A 20539-nucleotide genomic window follows, 5' to 3' on the forward strand; every position below is an offset into this window, starting at 1 on the left:
TTCTTCTTTTGCCACCTAAGAAAGCTGCCCTGCTGGACGTGTGAAGGTGCGGAATGTGCTGGACCGAAAACTGTGTGGGCCGTGTGCTTCCTTGCTTCAGCTGGACGTGGACGCTCCTTGGATGCTGGACGTGGACGCTCCTTGGATGCTTCTCCTGCTGGACTTAGTGGACGCGTGGATTGATCTCGGTGGCTGTTGCACGTGTTGTTCTCTGTGTGCACCCCTCCAAAGATGCTGGCAGCAGGACCGTGAACCTTTTTTTCTCATCGTCACACCACTTTAATGCTAGCTGCTTCCTCTTTGCTCATGGGCCGTGTGCTGCTGCTGAGCCTTTTCTCTCCATGCACACACCACTCTGGAAAAATGAAAGCCACTGGATCTGTGCTGGATGCACCCCCAAACTGCTTCCCATTCTCCGCGGCTGGATGTTGCTTCTGGATTCAGCCCGTGACTCTACTCACTGCATGCAGCTCCAAAATTGATTCCAGCATGTGCTCTTAATTTCGGCCCATCTCCATGTGCACCCCTAAATAAGATGAAATCCACACCCCCTCTCTCATTTATTTTAAAACATAATTGATGTGGTATTTCTTTTCACCTCCAAATGTCCCAAATATTATCCAACAATTTCCCTACAATTAATAATGCAAATAATTAGCTCAAATAATTCAAATTAATTAAAATAAGAATTTTTGGTCAAATTAAGCACAATTATCAAAAACGGGAAAATACCGGACAAATAAGGACAATTCCTCGATTAAATTCGGTACAATAAACTAAGTGAAGTGAATAAAATATTGACTCATCACCCTCCATCTTATCTCTATATGCGATAACACTTTCTTTCTAATTTGCATTGTGTTTGGAATATCAAAATGTTGCTGTTTAAAACAAAAAACTTGTTATTCCAAAAGAAAACATAAAAGATAAGTATATCACAAATTGCATGAAGTATAAACATACCTGAATATCTTGCCATAAGAGGTTCTTGTCGACCTCTGGGACGTCATCCCAACATGCATGAAGGATAGAGACATGACTTTTTGCTAACTTACCCAGATAACTCCTAAACCTATCTGCATTTGACCCTGATGGATGACCTGATCTGGGGTCGATGTCAACATGTCTCCTCTAACCATCCACGCGTCCGGATGTCACATCTGCCACTCGGGTGACGCCTCGTCCACGTCTGCTCTTTCCCGATCCTGAGTCTGAGGCCGACATACCTGAAAAATTAAACAACGTTAGTAATAATTCAATTATGATGAACATACATATAAAGTCAATAAAAGTGAAAATATCAACCTATTAATTAATTGTTTTTTCTCAAATGCCTTCGTTGTGATCACTACGAATTGCCTGCATGACATCGACAACATCATCAACTGGGTCTTTAGTGGGTCTACATGCAATAGATGTTGTCTCAAGTATTTCAAGAGAATCGTCATCATCATGTCCATGCATGTTTTTTCCTTCTAAAACCACTGACCATTTTTTATTTGCTGGATCATTTACGTAGAATATTTGTCTTGCTTAACTAGCCATGATAAATGGTTCATCAGTGTAATTCATCTTGTTCAAGTCTACCAATATGAAACCAAGGTCATCTGTCATGACACCAGAATTTATATCAACTCATTTACACTTGAAAACTGGGACTCTAAAAGTGACGTAATCAACTTCCCATATTTTTTGTATTATTCCAAAATAACTAATAGATGCTGTGATTGGATTTTTGTCTTTAGAACTAACAAAGTGCACAGCCTCAGCTTGTAGTGTGACGTCACTATTTTGAACTCTGCTTTTGTCATCTTCTACCTTTGTCTGAAAAAAAATATTGTTTATATAGTACCCACCATATGTAATGACATCTGTGTTCAGCCCACGAGATAACCTCAATAAAGTTTCAGAAACATGTGAAGTTGCATAAATCTTTTTCTTAAACCATTGCAAAAAGGTTTTCACATGTTCATTAAGATGCCATTTTTTACTCATTTTTGGGTTTGCTGCCTTTATTTCATTAACGTGGTCAGAAATGTAAGGAATCACATCAACAGTGTTGTTTAAGACGTACAAATGAGCTTGGTCAATTTCTTTTCTGCTAACACTTTGAATTCTCACACCTCGAACACCCTTACTGATGAAGTTGCTCCAGAAGAGGTGTGGGTTGAAGGTAGTGGAATGATGAATTGGATCATGAGCAGTGTCGAAGTTGGCTCACGAGAAGCAGCTGGCAGCGGAATGAATTGTGGTTTGGCAGCAGCGGAATAGTGAATTCAGTTGATGCAGAGATGGAGGAAGAGCTCTATGGTGAGTGGATTCTCTAGCTCAAACGGCCTTCACTGGAAGGAAGCTAGAAGGAGAAGGAAAGCTCAATAAGAGATGACTTTTGGCAGAGTTCTGGTTGCTGGAAAATGCATCAGCAGAGTAAAACTCAATATCTTCAAAAGTGAGGTACAAGCTTTGCCCATGAGATTTTATAGATCAATCTCAAAGCTTAAGCAAGCCTTTTACACGTTTTAGATCTGCAATGCTAATAACTACCCATGTGCTAAATGTGTGGCTTCTAGAAAGCTTTATGAAACACGTGACAAATGAGTTTTACATGTGGAGAAAAACAATTACTAATGCCACCCCATAGAAGGATAAGCACACCCCTTCTTGTGTGAAAAGGTCCACTTTACCCTTCTCCATGTTTTGGCAAATTTGTAACATCTTCTTGTTCTCCAATTTTCCATCCAAAAATAGCAAATAGTATTTGACCTTGGGGAGAATACTCATCTTGGAGCTTTTTGGCCATCCCTCTTGTGATGGGTCCTATGGTGGTAGGCCTTCTTGTATCATTCCCTCCCTCTTGAGAAGGATTTGCCCTCAAATCCAAAAGGTCTTCATCTTCACTTTCAAATCCTGAAAAAGGTTTAAGATCAGATACATTGAAGGTAGCATGAACACCATATTCAGGAGGAAGATCAAGTTGATATGCATTGTTATTAATCCTCCTTATCACTCTAAAAGGTCCATCTCCTCTAGGATTGAGTTTGGATTTTCTTAGTTGAGGAAATCTTTCCTTTCTAAGATGAATCCAAACTAAATCTCCTTCATTGAAAATTAACTCTTTCTTGCCCTTATTATGTTGCTTGGCATATTTCTCATTTTGTTGTTGAATTTGAATTTTAACCCTTTGATGTAAATCTTTGATAAATTTAGACTTAGATACCCCATCTTGATGAATAAAATCAATAGAATTTGGAAGGGGTATTAAATCCATGGGTGTCAAAGGATTAAAACCATAAACAACTTCAAAAGGAGACAATTTAGTAGTTCCATGAACTACTCTATTGTAGGCAAACTCAACATGAGGTAGGTACTCATCCCAAGATTTGTGATTTCCTTTAAGAACTACCCTTAGTAAAGTGGAAAGAGATCTATTGACTACTTCAGTTTGACCATCTGTTTGAGGATGGCAAGTAGTAGAAAAAGATAACTTAGTCCCTAATCTAGACCATAAGGTCCGCCAAAAGTGACTAAGAAATTTTGTATCTCTATCCGAAACTATTACCTTAGGTAACCCATGAAGTTTAACCACATCTCTAAAGAATAACTTTGCAATGTTGCTTACATCATCTACTTTGTGGCAAGGTATAAAATGAGCCATTTTGCTAAATCTATCTACCACCACAAAGATAGAATCAAAACCCCTAGAAGTTTTGGGAAGACCTAACACAAAATCCATACTTATCTCTTCCCAAGGGGTGGAAGCAACATTCAAAGGAGTATAAAGTCCATGAGGCATTGATTTAGATTTAGCTTCTAAACAAGTTATACACTTAAAGCAATGCCTTTGAACATCCCTTCTCATGTGAGGCCAAAAGAATTTTTCTTTCAACATGCCAAGGGTCTTTTCTACCCCAAAATGTCCCATTAATCCTCCCTCATGTGTCTCTTTAACAAGGAGTTTTCTATGTGAACCTTGAGGAATGCAAATTTTTCCTTCTTTAAAAAGATACCCCTCTTTCACATAGAATCCTCCTTGAGGTTTATTGAGCCATTCCTCATAGATATGAGCAAAATCAAGATCTTGTGAATATAATTCAAGAATGTTATTAAATCCAAGAATTTGAGCTCCCAATGTGGCTAATAGATTAATTTTTCTTGACAAAGCATCAGCCACCACATTGGATTTTCCTTTCTTGTATTTAATAACATAAGTGAATTGTTCAATGAATTCCAACCACTTAGCATGCCTCTTTTGTAACTTGTGTTGACTCTTCAAATACTTAAGTGATTCATGATCACTATGAATGATAAACTCCTTGGCAACAAGGTAATGTTCCCAAGTTTGAAGAGCCCTCACAAGTGCATAGAGTTCCTTGTCATAGGTGGGGGTAATTACAAGAGGCACCATGAAGTTTTTCACTAAAGTATGCAATTGGGTGTCCTTCTTGTAATAATACTGCACCTATTCCAAATCCTGAAGCATCACATTCTAGCTCAAAAGTTTTGGAAAAATTTGGCAAAGCTAGAATGGGTGCTTGTGTGAGCTTCTCTTTGAGTAGCTCAAAAGCCTTTTGTTGTTTATCCCCCCAATGGAATGTAACATCTTTTTTCACCAACTCATTGAGGGGTGAAGCAAGACTAGATAAGTTAGGAACAAATCTTCTATAAAAGCTTGCCAACCCATGGAAGCTCCTTACTTCTCCTACATTCTTTGGAGGAGGCCAATCTTGGATGACCTTTATTTTTTCTGGGTCCACATGAACCCCATTTTTGGTGTCCACAAATCCAAGAAATATGACACTATCAACACAAAAGGTACACTTGTCAAAGTTTGCAAACAATTTGTGTTTTCTAAGAATTGTTAAAACAACTCTCAAATGATGTTCATGAGTTTGCAAATTTTGACTATATACCAAGATGTCATCAAAGTAGACAACTACAAACTTCCCAATGCAATCCCTAAGGACATGATTCATAAGTCTCATGAATGTGCTTGGAGCATTTGTAAGACCAAAAGGCATAACTAGCCATTCATATAATCCAAACTTGGTCTTAAAGGCAGTTTTCCATTCATCACCTTCTTTATTTCTTATTTGGTGATAGCCACTTTTTAAATCTACCTTTGAAAATATTTGTGCTCCATGCAATTTATCCAACATATCATCAAGCCTAGGAATGGGATGTCTATACTTGATTGTGATGTTGTTGATAGCCCTACAATCACAACACATGCGCCACTTCCCATCTTTTTTTGGTACAAGCAACACTGGTACATCACATGGACTTAGACTCTTTTGAACTAAGCCTTTATCTAGCAACTCTTGGACTTGTGTCTCAATCTCCTTAGTTTCTTGGGGGTTTGTCCTATAGGCTGGCCTATTAGGAAGAATTGCCCCTGGAATGAAATCAATTTGATGTTCTATTCCTCTTATGGGTGGAAGCCCTTTTGGAATTTCTTTTGGAAATAGATCATCAAATTCTTTCAAAAGTTTTTGAATGGGTGGAGAAAGAGTTGAAGTCTTTGGATTACTAGATATGCATGTAAGTGTTCCTTGACAAAGAAGAAGGTATGAAGGTTGCTCAACTTGAAGTGTATTGATTAGAGTCTTTTTGTTTAAAAGAACTTCATGTTGAGTGACCTTAGTGGTACACTTATCTCTGTACCCTCCTTTCTTTTTGACTTTTTCTTTTGATCATGTTCTTGCTTTCTCAAAAACTTCATTTGTGCTTGATCCTTAGCCACTTGGGTAGGAGTCAAAGGATGAAGCACAAACTTCTTGTCCTTTTGATGGATAGTGATGGTATTGTTTAGACCATGATGGATAGTTTGATGATCAAATTGCCATGGTCTCCCCAATAACACATGACATGCTTCCATGGGAACTATATCACATAAAACTTCATCTTTGAAGTTCCCAATGGAAAATGCCAACTTCACTTGATTCTTGACTATTATATCCCCATCTTCATTTAGCCAATGAAGTTTATAAGGTTTTGGATGGGGTATAATATCAAGCTTCAACTTCTCAACCAACCTTGTGCTACAACAATTGCAACAAGATCCACTATCAACAATGAGAGAACAATGATTTTCTTGAATTTTACATCTTGTGTGAAAGATGTTCTCTCTTTGTGATAGGTGTTCAAGACTTGGTTGGCTGCTAAGTATCCTTCTTACCATAAGAAGTTGTCCATCATCAGCATATATTTCCTCTTCCCTTTCTTCTTCCTCACTCTCACTTTGACTAGTTGAGGTGTCACTTTCACTACTATAAATGTCCTTGCCTTTCAAAATGATGTTTCTTTTTGTAGGACATTGAGTAGCTACATGACCCCTTCCTAGACATTTGAAGCATTTGATTTCACTTGTTCTGGTGTGTGAGGGTGTCTCTTTCTTGGGTCTCTCTTCTATTTTGGCTAGAGGTTTAAATGGCTCTTTTTCTTTAAAAATTTTCTTTTCAAAAGTAGGTTGAACTTGAATTCTTTTAGAAGAAGATTTTCTCAAGTTTTGTTGTTCTACCTTTATACACATTTGAACAAGATCATTCAAATCTCTATAAGGTAGAAGTTCAACCCTATCTCTTATGTCAAAATTGAGCCCACTTAAAAATCTAGTTAAAGTAATTTCTGGACCTTCTACTATGCCTGCTGATGGACAAATTTATGATCACCAAAATATGATGTCACAAACTTGTTTAACAATCGGCAAGTATGACCGAATCGTTTCAAGTAATAAACTCGGTAAGACCAAGTATCGTTCTCCCAAAGGACTCACGGCCTAGTTTAGTTATGTGATTTGTTGATTAGCTAAGACTTAAGAACAAAATAATTGGATTTTACTATGCAAAAGACGAAAATAAACATGTATGCATGAGGTTAATCAATGGCTAAAACAAAAGACAGACACTTTCAATGAAATATATTGATGAATATGTTGTTGGGGGTCAATTTCATCTTATCCACTCTCATATATTTCAGGAATTCAACATTCAAGTCATCATTGTTAATGCCACTCTCTAAATTACCTTTCAAGAAGGCTTCTCCCTAATTACGAGTTCATACGATTCCTAGCATTCCTAATAATTAGTTTTTTTAGCACAGGAGCTTAAGGCAACCAATATACTATTGGGAGAAATTCCCCGGATCTAGACTTCCCCGTACGTTCCCGTATCGACAAAACCAATAATCATGCATTGAATGAGTTAAACAAAGCAAGCATTGAGCAAAGAGGAAAAACCCTAACTAATGATGAAAGAAAGCATAAGTCTTAGATTAAGATGCAAACACAAATTCCATATATGAGAGCTTCAAAAGATTACATTGATTCCCCAACAAACATACAAGGTTTAGTTCACCATATTCATGGTGAACCTAGATGAACAATAATGAAAGAATGAAAGAGATAGAAAAACCCGAGAAAGAGAAGAGGAGAGCTGTCACCATCTCCCAATCTACCCCAAGGGGTGGAAGAGAGAGTGTTTGCTTTGTTTCTGCCAAAGATACCTAACCCTAGTAAACCCTAAAGCTTATATATTATTCGTAAATTACAGAAAATTAGGTCCAAGCCCATAAAAGTGCCGCTCAGCGGTAAAGTATCGCTCAGCGGTAAGTGCGTGAGTCGTTTCTTCCCCTCAGCGGCCATTTTGTCCCTCAGCGGACCTCCCGTAAGCTCCTGAGTGCCGCTCAGCGGTAAACTGCCGCTGAGCGGTGACTTCGGCTTCTCCTTTTGCACTTTTTGATGTCTTTTCTGATTCCATCTCTCTCCTTCTTCACTTCTTTCACTAAATTCACCTTAAAACCTGCAGAAAAACACTGAAATCAAGCATAAACCTGTCCAGCTCTCTTATTTATGAAAATATGAAGAAAAGCATGATTTCAAGCTAGTTTCTAAGTGTAAAGGTTGCTTTTAGTGTCAATTTTAAGCATGAAAATAACAGTTTTTCAACTGTTATCACCTGCCCTCATCATATACAACTCCATCTTTTGTCTATATTCCTCAACTGTCATAGACCTTTGTTGTAACCTTTGGAGTTTATCCATGAGTTCTCTATTGTAGTAGGAGGGAATGTGTCTCCTCCTAAGGGCAGACTTGAGATCATTCCAATAGTGGATGGGAGGGGCTTGATGTCTAAGCCTCTCTTGGACCAAGGTAGTCCACCAATACATTGCATACCCTTGAAAGCTTAGGGTAGCTAGAGAAACCTTCCTCTCTTCACTCACTTGGTGGCATTCAAACAATTGTTCTACCTTCATCTCCCAATCAAGATAAGCCTCTACATTGTCCTTCCCATGGAAGTGAGGCAACACAACATTGACTTCTTTAGGGGGTGGGGGTGCATGAGAATTTCTCCTATGCCTCCTAGAAGTAGAAGGCTGATGAGGGTAATAATCACCCAGACTCAAAGACATTCCTCCCTCTTGAGAGTTTTCACTCTGACTTCCCCTAGACTTACTTTTCCTTATCAATCTCAACTCATCTTGAATAACAGCATTTTGAAGCTCTCTATTGGCTTTCTCTTCATTCATTTCTCTTCTTATTTCCTTGAATTCATTAACTAAAGTTTGAAGAGAAAAATGTTCTTTTTCACTATCACTAATCCTAGGAGAATGCCTTCTAGACATTATGATGGACTTAAATGTTATTCTTGAAGTAAAGACTAGAGATTTTCGCTTGAAAGCAATATTCCAGGTAAGGGAGGTGATTCACTAGGAATGCTTAAGTACCAAACCTTATCCTTGCCAAATATGCTTCTGGCTACTTACTAGAGTCCTTAGATCAAAATCACTCTTAAATCCACTTAAGTCTTAAAGACAACAAAGAAAACACAAAGCAAAGAAAAGACACAACCTAAACTCTAAATTCGGACCCCTAAGAGAGCTTCCTATTCGCACAAGATATATGCTATCTAGTCGAGAATGGGAAAAGCAATTAAAGTGAGGTCTCCTAGGTGAGGCTTAGACTTTGGATCTAAGACACACTCACCGTCTACCAATTTTAAAGTGATGAGACTTTCAGTCAAGTTAGCAAATGAGGGAAGAACACTTATGAGCTCTTCCACTTCACTTGCTTGAAATGGCCAACTTACAAAATTGGAAAAGAAAGTAAACACAAAAATACAAGGGAAACAACAAAATTTGGGAAAACAAGGATGTAGTTGAATGTGGCAGCTTTGGTTGCTCTCAAACAAGTAATGAATCAGACTGGATTCATGCAATTCTCTCAGCTGCAAAGTGAATTATGTTGCTGTTGCAGCAACCAGTTTGATGCAGACCAGTGAAGAATGTGGTTCTGCTACACCAAAAATCAACTCCAAAGTTGATCTTTCCTTGCTCCAATCCACTACCTAAGATGCTACTAGTGTTGTAGGACGTTTTGAGATAGTTCTACACCCAACAGAGAGCTCATACAAACCACCAATAATCAATTATTAAGCCAGAAAATCAACACTGCTACTGCCAGAAAACTGTTAAACCAGAATGCACAACTGTGATTTTATCAAACAGCTTATGTGCAGGATTTTCAAACAACTTAAATCAATCAATTAATCGGTTTCCAATGAATGGTGGCACTCAAAATGAACTTAGGAAAGGATCTAGAGTGGATTTGAAAAGCAAGAAACAAAGATAAGTTGCAGCTATGATCAATTCGAAACCAAATTTAAACTAGGCAAAGTGTTTGAATAAATGCCTAGCAGAAGGCTGAAAAAAATGTGCATCAGAGTTTAAAATTTGCTTGGCACTGGTTCACACAGCTTTTTTTTTTTTTAAATGCAGTCTATTGTTAATTTTCAATGTTGCACTTCTTTATAATCACCTGAACCAAGCTTTTGCTACCAAATTGAAACTAACTTTGATGCAGTAATCACAACAAGCTTTCAAATTAAAAAAAATCTGCAACTATACCAGAAAAAGTGCTTAAAAATTGGTGGTTTGAATGGTCATTTTGCACAAACGAATTTGGACTGTTAATTTTATGATTTGAGAAAATTTGTTTTACCAAATATGACTTGTGCAAACTGCCAGCAGAGGCTAAATGCTTTTAAATCAAAATTTTACTATTGCAGTTGCTCTTTCACACCAAATTTGGCCAATTCACCATCCAATTTTTTAGCAAAGGAATCAAACTGATATGTAATCAATTAAAATGACTCTAGGACAACAAATCAAACTTAAACAAGACTGTAGAAATGATTTGAAGGAAATCCAGCAGGGAGTTCTAAACTGGATAGATTTTTAAATCAGAAAAAAAAAACTCAAACAAAGATGATTGTAGTTCGGTCAAGCTGCTTAAACCAGGATTTCCAGATTCTGCATAATGGTGCATCCAGTTTTTATGGTCTTAGACAATACAATATTCATATGGTTTGCACATATTGTAAAGTCAGCATATCAACACAGCCAAGGATGATGTTTCCATACCGTGCAGTTTCAGAGAAAACACATGAAAAACCAGATTTAAAACAGATTTGGATAGGCATTCATTGGCACTGCACTGTGATGGAATTCAAGATGCACTGAGCTCTTTAATCATTGCTCATCTCATGTGCTTCTATTGAAAATCCAATCAAACACAGCAGATTTATCCCAAACCAGTTTCAACTCAGAAATTTGACAAAATAAACAAAAACACATTACTAGACATGACAGAATTAGATTTCTAAATTAAAAGACTCAAAGCAAAGAATTGACCGATTAAAATGATGAACAATAAAGCAATTAAAAGCTGGAAACAACAAATTTCTCAATTGAAATCTACTGGAACTGTGAAAACAATGTAATAGTACAACAGAATACAGAAAACAAGAATGGAAATGTTGACAGAATGCAGCGAATGAAAACAGATACTCAGCTAGAGCGTGATGCAGAACCTAGGCTTTGAATACCACTTGATGAAGTTGCTCCAGAAGAGGTGTGGGTTGAAGGTAGTGGAATGATGAATTGGATCATGAGCAGTGTCGAAGTTGGCTCACGAGAAGCAGCTGGCAGCGGAATGAATTGTGGTTTGGCAGCAGCGAAATAGTGAATTCAGTGGATGCAGAGATGGAGGAAGAGCTCTATGGTGAGTGGATTCTCTAGCTCAGACGGCCTTCACTGGAAGGAAGCTAGAAGGAGAAGGAAAGCTCAATAAGAGATGACTTTTGGCAGAGTTCTGGTTGCTGGAAAATGCATCAGCAGAGTAAAACTCAATATCTTCAAAAGTGAGCTACAAGCTTTGCCCATGAGATTTTATAGATCAATCTCAAAGCTTAAGCAAGCCTTTTACACGTTTTAGATCTGCAATGCTAATAACTACCCATGTGCTAAATGTGTGGCTTCTAGAAAGCTTTATGAAACACGTGACAAATGAGTTTTACATGTGGAGAAAAACAATTACTAATGCCACCCCATAGAAGGATAAGCACACCCCTTCTTGTGTGGAAAGGCCCACTTTACCCTTCTCCATGTTTTGGCAAATTTGTAACATCTTCTTGTTCTCCAATTTTCCATCCAAAAATAACAAATAGTATTTGACCTTGGGGAGAATACTCATCTTGGAGCTTTTTGGCCATCCCTCTTGTGATGGGTCCTATGGTGGTAGGCCTTCTTGTATCACTTACCTTCACATTTTCCTTCATGTCTGCTCTTGGGAAGACCGACGGGTTCACAAGATGGCATATAACTTGAACAAAATTCAATGGCTTCTTCTGCAACGTATCGCTCTATGATTAAAGCTTCTGGTCTATACTGATTCTTGACATATATCCCTTTAAGATCTTCATGTATCTTTCAACTGGGTACATCCACCTTAAGAAGACCGTCCCACATATTCGAATTTTTCTGACTAGATGAACAATCAAATGTACCATGATGTCAAAAAAGGAAGGTGGAAAATACATCTCCAATTGACATAGTAGTCTTATTCCCTCATTTTCCAATTCATCTAAACCTCGAGGGTCAACAACTTTCTTGCAAATGGCATTAAAGAAAAAACTCAGACGTGTCAGAATACCCCTAACAGAAGGAGGTAACATGCCTCGAATAACAACAGGTAACAATTGTTGCATCAATACATGACAATCGTGAGACTTTAAACCAACTAGCTTTAAGTCTTGCATAGACACAAGGTTCCTAATATTTGAAGAATAACCTTGAAGAACCTTCACACTTCTTAAACAGTTACAAAAACTTTGTTTTTCTTTTTTGGAAAGTGTGTGACAGGCTGGGGGCAGATAGGTGCGCCTTCCTATTATCTGTGAATGTAACTCAGATCAGATTCCCATGTCAGCCAAATCTTGTCTTGCTTTTATTCCGTCTTTGCTCTTCCCTTTGACGTTTAATAAAGTTCCGATGACACTGTCACAAACATTTTTTTCAACGTGCATCACATCAATACAATGTCTAACATCAAGTTCACACCAATATGGAAGCTTAAAAAATATTGATCGTTTCTTCCAAATGTTCTTTGCAGAGGTACTTTTATGATGTTTTCCAAACACAATGTCAATGTTTTTGACTTCGTTGTACACCTCTTCACCATTCCGGGGTCTGCACACAACCTCATCCTCAGCACTTCCATTAAATGCTTTTTTCAATCTACGATAAGGATGATTACGAGGAAGAAATTTTCGATGTCTTGTATATACCGTCTTCTGACCATGCTTCAACTGAAGGTAACTAGTGTTTTCTTCACATATGGGACATGCAAAATGACCTTTAACACTATTACCGCTCAAGTTTCCATACGCTGGGAAATCATTTATAATGCAAAACAACATTGCACGCAAACGGAACTGTTCCTGAACATGTGAATCAAACACGTCGACCCCTTCTTCCCACAACAATTTCAAATCATTAATTAAAGGTGCTAAGTAAACATCAATGTCATTTCCAAGTTGTCTAGGACCCGATGTCATCATGGACAACATCACATATTTTCTCTTCATGCACAACAAAGGAGAAAGATTGTAAATCATCAACATAACTGGCCACGAACTGTGTTTGCTACTTAAGTTTCCATAAGGATTCATACCATCAGTTGCAAGTGCAAGCCTTAAGTTTCTTGGATCTGCACCAAATTCAGGGAATTTGTCATCAATCTTTTTCCATTGTGGAGAATCAACAGGGTGTCGAAGAAGATTATCGCACTTTCTTTCGTCAGAGTGTCATTTAAGGTTCTTTGCATCTTTTTTAACAGAGAACATACGTTTGAACCTAGGTATTATAGGCAAATACCACATCACCTTAGCAGGTGCACCATCATTACCTTCATTACTAGTGACTCTGTGAGATTTCTTTTTAAAACGGGATAAACCACATGTTGGACAATACTTTAACGAAGCAAACTCCTTTGTGTACAAAACACAATCATTAGGACAAGCATGTATCTTTTGATATTCAAGACCCATTGGACATAAAAAAATTTTGGCCTCGTAATTACGAATAGGTAGAATATTATTTTCTAGAAGCATCTCCTTCAACAACTCCAACAACTCGGTGAAACTTTTATCGATCCATCCATTCCTTGCTTTTAAACTAAACAACTTTAAAGTTGAAGAAAGACGTGTAAAGTTCGAGCATCCTGGGAACAACGGTTGCTCTGAATCATTAATAAGAGAATCATACAAATTAGCCCTTCCAAAATTATATTCACCGACATCACGTTTCATGTCCTCTAAATGGTCACTCATCCATTCTTCCACATAATTCGTTCCTCGTGACGTGGTAGGCTGCTCCAGTACTTCTCCATGCCAAGTCCAAACGGTATAAGTCCTCATTATGCCGTACATGAATAGATGGTCACGCACATTGCCTAAGTCTTGCTGTATTTGATTAAGACAACGGACATAAGGACAAAAATATGTCCCGTTGACAGACTTAGCATTTTGTTCAACGTATTGCAAGAACTTCGAAACACCCTTATCATATTCTTCACTAATGTGACGTTCGTTCATCCAGCTTCAATCCATACTATGTTCGTAAAATCATCAGTTCAAGTTTTTTAGCTCTCACAAGGTTAGGCCCTACCCATTCAAAAATATTAATTTTCATAATTTGCTCAGACACGTGCATTGAAGTCTACATCATAAAATTGATAAGATTTCGGCAGCATTTCGCATTGGTCTCCGAAATACACAAAATGAGAGTAGTCAACGATGACCACAATCAAATATGCATCAGGAGAACAACACAAATACTGAACCGAAATTTTATCAATCTTATCCATAAACTCCAATTGACATGTTATTGCAAATTATGAAAATTAATTTTCTCAAACTGTCCAATCGGACAATTCAAAATTTAACACAAACGATTAAAAGATTAATCATTTGTGTTAAATTTCAAACGGGAACTAAGTGTCACTCAATGATTTGATACTTATAATAATAACACAACTAATACATGCATATTCAAAAGCCAATAACACATGCACACTTTAGAGTAAAAAACATGCATACACAAAACCCAATTACATGCATACAAAAATTTATCAACCAACAAGCTAACCTGAAAAGTAGATTCGAAATGAAATGGAGGGAAATCGAGGTGGGAACGGCCTAAAACGTAGCCCAAAAATAGTCAAAGAAGCCGCCCAAGAACACGCAAGAGACTGCACAAAAACGGACCGAAAACGACTTTTAATCGGTTCAAATCAAAGATATTTCATCACAGGGCAATGTAATCGGATTGAAAGTAAATTTAAACGGTCCAAAAGAGAGAAAACACACCTGGAATAGCAATGGCGCAAACAGCGTTCGCGGGGAAGACGATGAACATTGAGTGCAACTGCTCGCAGGTTCGCGTTTCCCATATTAATACCATTAGACGTCCGATACTCTGGGGCCCCGACGCCTATAACATTATAGACGTCTGTCCCATCACTAATATGACGTCCTTGGCGATTTAAAATTGATATTCGCGGGGGGTTTTAGACGTCCGTTTGGGGGGGGGGGCGGACGTCTATAATGTTATAGACGTCCGTGGGAGGGGGACGGACGTCTAAGAGGCTGAACAAATGAACGTTTCAACTCCCCATGTCAGCCCCTTAAACGTCCGTCCTGGGAGGGGCCAGACGTCTATAATATTATAGACGTCTGTCCTCTCCAAACGGACGTTTAGGGTGCTGACAGGGTGGTTGAAGAATTAATTGTCTTCAGCCCCTTAAACGTCCGTCCTAGGAGGGGCCAGACGTCTATAATATTATAGACGTCCGGCCCCCCAAGGACAATCAATTCTTCAACCACCCTGTCAGCACCCTAAACGTCCGTCCTGGGAGGGGCTAGACGTCTATAATATTATAGACGTCCGGCCCCCCAAGCACGGACGTTTCAGGGGCTGAAGACAATTAATTCTTCAACCACCCTGTCAGCACCCTAAACGTCCGTTGGGAGGGGACGGACGTCTATAATATTATAGGCGTCTGGCCCCTCCCAGGACGGACGTTTAAGGGGCTGAAGAGAATTAATTCTTCAACACCCTGTCAGCACCCTAAACGTTCGTTGGGAGGGGACGGATGTCTATAATATTATAGACGTCTCGCCCCTCCCAGGACGGACGTTTAAGGGGCTCACATGGGGAGTTGAAACGTTCATTTGTTCAGCTTCTTAGACGTCCGTCCCCCTCCCACGGACGTCTATAACATTATAGACGTCCGGGCCCCCCACAATGGACGTCTAGAGTTTCACTTATTTACGAATATGCCACCGGTCAATTATTTACGTTGGGGCTTTTTGTGGACGGACGTCTATGGGAGGACGTTAAATGCCAATTCTGCACTAGTGATGCAAAAATTAATACTATATCATATTTTAAATTAATATAAATTAATAACTTCATATATTGGCGTACAAGTAGTAGGGATATACAAGATATCTAATAATCAAAATTCTCTTCAACCTCAATACTGTGATATATTTAAGTATTGAAATTTGAATTTTGAAAAATATCGATACATAGAAATATGTTAGCATATAAAAAGTAAGATTAAATATGTTTTTCAAATATTCAAAATTTCAAAACTATTTCATAAGAACCTTATAAATTTATAATAAAAAGTGATACAATATTTTATGAACTATATTTCAAAACTCAATTAAATTGAAGTAAAATATGTTACTAAATAGACATTCTTCATTGTTCTTTGGATGATTATGGTAAGTTTAGTAAGAAGATTGTTGGATACCTTTTGATCTTTATAATTAATAGATTGGGTGAAGTTAATTAATTTGAAAAAAGAAATTATCTTTATGATAATTAAAAACTTTTTGATAATATACTGCCTACCAATAAAGATGTTAAATGGAGGAGATTTTCTCCATGTTCTTTGTGTACTATTTTAGACAACAAGATTCGTCCAAACTAGACCTAGGAAAGTGACTCTCACGATCAAAGGAGTTGCTATAGCTTGTATGGATTTTACTGGTTATGGAGGTGTTTTTGAGATAGGTGAATACATTCACAACAATATTTCTTTTCTTGTTATTCAAAATGTTTTATATGATGAGATTCTGAAAGTCATTTTAGTTATTCAGATATTCTAGGATAGAGGTTATAGGCATGCAACTTTTTGAGTTTATGTTCACCGAAACTTCCCACATCTATTGAGAGAGAAATCATTTTGTTGATACATTTTCTAATTTTGAAGTTAACAATAGTAAAATTAAATGAGTTGAATATTTACAGATGACAAAAAATTTCATATTAATGTCTGCATGTAAAATCTTGATGAATATTCTTAATGAATATTTATAAGTAATGAATATAAGTATTTAATAATCTGTTTGCTTATATGATAGTTATGAGTATAATAATTATTGATCTGCGAATACATTACAAATAGTTGTTACTTACAAATAATTATAAGTGAATTTTATTCAATATTTTTTTAAAAAAAGTTCAATTAATCTAAATAAAATTATCAGTGAAGACATATTAGTCATTTAATACTTTACATATATATTTTTTATTTGAACTTGTGAAATTGAAGTTATGTTTTAAGAGATTAATTTTTTAAAATTTCTGTTTTCATGCAACTCATTTCAATTTACTTTTTAAGATACCAAATTTATTTGTAGTGACACTAGTACAGGATAAAGCAATGGCTTCGGTTAAATGACTTAATAGGATTCGGTTCTACAACCGAGTCATATTTGGACGGTGTAAAAGAGAATGGCTTTATGCATCGGTTCTGAACCGGGTTGAAAAGATACAGGATGATGCCTCGGTTCTAAAATAACTGAGGCAATTGCTTATTTTTTTTTTCAAAACAATCCACTTCTACCTCTCCGTTACACAGTCCAGACAAGCAAAGTTATTGAATTTTTTTTCCATTTCACAGATCCAAATATCAGAAGAGATACACAAAACCAAATATCAGAATAGCAAAAAGAGTTATTGAATTTTTTCCCCTTTCAGAGAACCAAAATCTCAGAACATAGAACCAAATATCATAACAACACAGAAAAATCAACTACACCAAACTTAACAAAATTGCTCCCAAAACAATAGAGAAAAAAAGCATGGATTTTGATACAGTGAGCGTTTAGGGAAGAAGAAAAGATTTGGGGAAGAAGGGAAGTTGCTCGCCACCGCTGCAGAACGCCTCGCCGGCACCTCTTCGTTGCTCACCAACGCCACCGCTGCAGGACGCCCTCGCCGCGACCTCGCCTGACCTCGCCGCGACCTCGCCTGACCTCGCCGCGACCTCGCCTGACCTCGTCGCGACCTCGCCTGACCTCGCCTGACCTTAGATCTTCTCTGCTCGCCAAACGCCTGCACTTAGATCTTCTCGCCAAACGCCTCGCCGCGACCTCGCCTGACCTTGCCTGACCTCGCCTGATCTTCTCTGCTCGCCAAACGCCTTAGATCGGCGAGCTTCCCATCACCGCCGCCGCGATACTCGTCTCCACCATCGCGCCTCCCCTCCGCTTTCGACGCCGGCCACCATCGCGCCCCCCCTCCACTTTCGACGCTGGCCACCATCGCGCTTCCTCTCCGCTTTCAACGCCGACCACCATCGCGTCTCGTCCTCGCACCGTGGCTGTCAAGTGGGAGAGGAGAAGAGAGATCGCGCCCTCTCTGTTTCGATGAAAGTGAGATGAGAGTGAGATGAGAGTGAGATGAGGAAAGAACGAGCGAGAGGGGAGATGAGAGTGAGATGAGGAAAGAACGAGCGAGAGGGGAGATGAGCGTGAGATGAGAGTGTCAGAGGAAAATGTATGGAAAAAATGAAAAAGCAGACTTTTCAGACTGATTTGACCGGGTAATAGGCCTCGATTTTACCTTTAACCGAGTCAATAGGGAGGGGTTCAGACTTTTCACTGACCAGCAGAGGTGTATAGGCTTCGGTCTCATTCCAAACGAAGCAATAGGGAGGGGTTTAGGCACCGGTTTCGTACCAAACCGAGACAATAGTTACATTATAGGCACTGGTTTTGTGTTAACCGAAGCAATATGGCTTTTGAACCTCGGGTTGGATGGGGACCGAGGTATATAACCTTGTACGCTTCGGTTTCTCAATAACCGAAGCGTATATGGGGCGTCAGAATCCGCTTTTTTTACTAGTGTGAGTATTTTGATTTGAAATGTACATCAAAGTTATTATTATTTATCTAAGTTTATCAAAATTATCATTTTTTTTTTAAGTTTACATTTTGAAGATTTATTTTTTAATAATTTTATATAAAATTACAAAAAATATATAAAAATATTTGTAATCATCCACATGTATATGCAGTTATAAAAACCATTGTTTATTTTCTCTTTCACAAATAACTAACAGATAATGAAACGGTTTTTTTAGACAGGACAGATAGTGGGTAAAAGTATTTAACTTGACCTGTTGTGATCCTAAATATTCCTCCACCTTTATTAATTTGAATTTTTATTTATTTTTATAATAGATTTCAAAATTCCTCGTGCTTTGTAGGTTTTTGTATGGAATTTGTTTTACATTTCTCTGCATGGGTTTGATTTTGTCTTCCATACTTTGGTTTTTGTTTTTTTTTATAATATGTTTTATGAAATGATAAATGATAGATAAATTATGAAAAACTAGTCTAGTCAATATAAAAAAATTTATAATGATGTTTAATATGATTTTTTTCTTTTAAAATAAAATATATCATTAGTTAAATTATCCCTTAAAATAGTCAAACAACCATTTCAGATTTTCTTGAAATAATAAAAAAAAATAAAAAAATAAAGATATTATTTACACAATTATATAAAGGAGATCACTTTTAAGTGTACACATTTGTTTTTTTTTTTTAATTTTACTCTTTAATAAGTAACCATTTTTAAATTAAATAATTATCTTACAAATTTTACTATTTAATAAGTGTTTGCCTTTTCAATTTCAACATTTGTTTTTCAATTTGATATTGTTTATAAAATCTAACTTTTGATAATTAAAATAAATATTAATAAGAAAAATTACCTGTAAAATAATTAAAAATGATCTATAACATTATGTAAATTAACGAGGGGTTTGCTAACATGTGTAAGTTTTCTTTTAAAGGTATATTTTAGCAAATTTTTTTTAGGTGGTACATTTTAACAAAGTGTACCAAGTATTAGTAAACAAAAAAATTTTCATTCATAAAAAAAGACATACTTTAAACATAGGGATATTTTAATAATTTTTATTTTTAATTTAAAATAAAAAATTAAAAAAATTAGAAACACTCACCTAACCTTAACTCACATTCATCAATTATTCAATTTGTTTCTCTCTCATCTCCATCGTCTCTCTCACCGCAATCCACTAACGACCTAGCACAATCCACACACAACAACCTGTGTGACATTGCAATTTGTTGCTTTTGCTCTATTCGTTTATTTATTTTCTACTTTAATAACAAAATAATTAATGATGTTGATGTTGATTTTTTAATAGAGGGTTGTGTTATATCTTTTCCCTTCTGATTGTTATTAAATTTTGTTTTTAAATTTTAGAAGCTGTAGTTTATCTTCAAGGATGTTTGATACTTTGACAATTATGTGGCCTCCCTTGTTTGGTGGCTTCCTTTATTTGCTTTGCTTAACATTTGAATAGCGAAATAATTGATATGCTTTGAGTTAAAGTCATGTTAATTTGCAAGATGAAGAATTATTATTGGTGTGAAAAATCATTACTCATGTTTATTTTATTTTACTATATTTTTAGGTTGGACTTTTCTCTAAATTTTCACAAGCATAATGACATCCGAAGGAATTGGTAATTGAACTGGAGTGCTTTTTAGAGATGATGATTCAACATCCGAAGATGATGAAATTGGAGAGGTTTGTGAAGATGGTGAAATTGAAGAGATCTTGAATGAATCTTTACCTGAAGGCAAAAATGTCATTGACTCAACTCTTTACAAAGGCAAATTATTTAACAACAACATCGATGCTTACGATTTCTATTGTTTATTTGCAAAGACTTTTGACTTTTCAGTTAGATGTGATCATATTTACAAACAAAACAAGAATAACATTGAAGATATATATATATAAGAGAATTTACTTGTCACCGAGTAGGTGTTGCTAAACAATTTTTTTTTACTGAAGTAGAAAAACAAAG

General features: G+C 36.9%; 1 pseudogene; it reads right to left on the reverse strand.

The window, feature by feature from the left end:
• Positions 1-1308: 1308 nt before the first annotated feature.
• Positions 1309-1995, reverse strand: LOC148194971 (uncharacterized; annotated as a pseudogene).
• Between the last annotated feature and the right edge of the window lie 18544 nt (positions 1996-20539).

Source organism: Vigna umbellata, chromosome 7, assembly GCF_029865625.1.
Source record: "Vigna umbellata cultivar VRB3 chromosome 7, Vumbellata_1.0, whole genome shotgun sequence".
Classification (NCBI taxonomy): Eukaryota; Viridiplantae; Streptophyta; class Magnoliopsida; order Fabales; family Fabaceae; genus Vigna; species Vigna umbellata.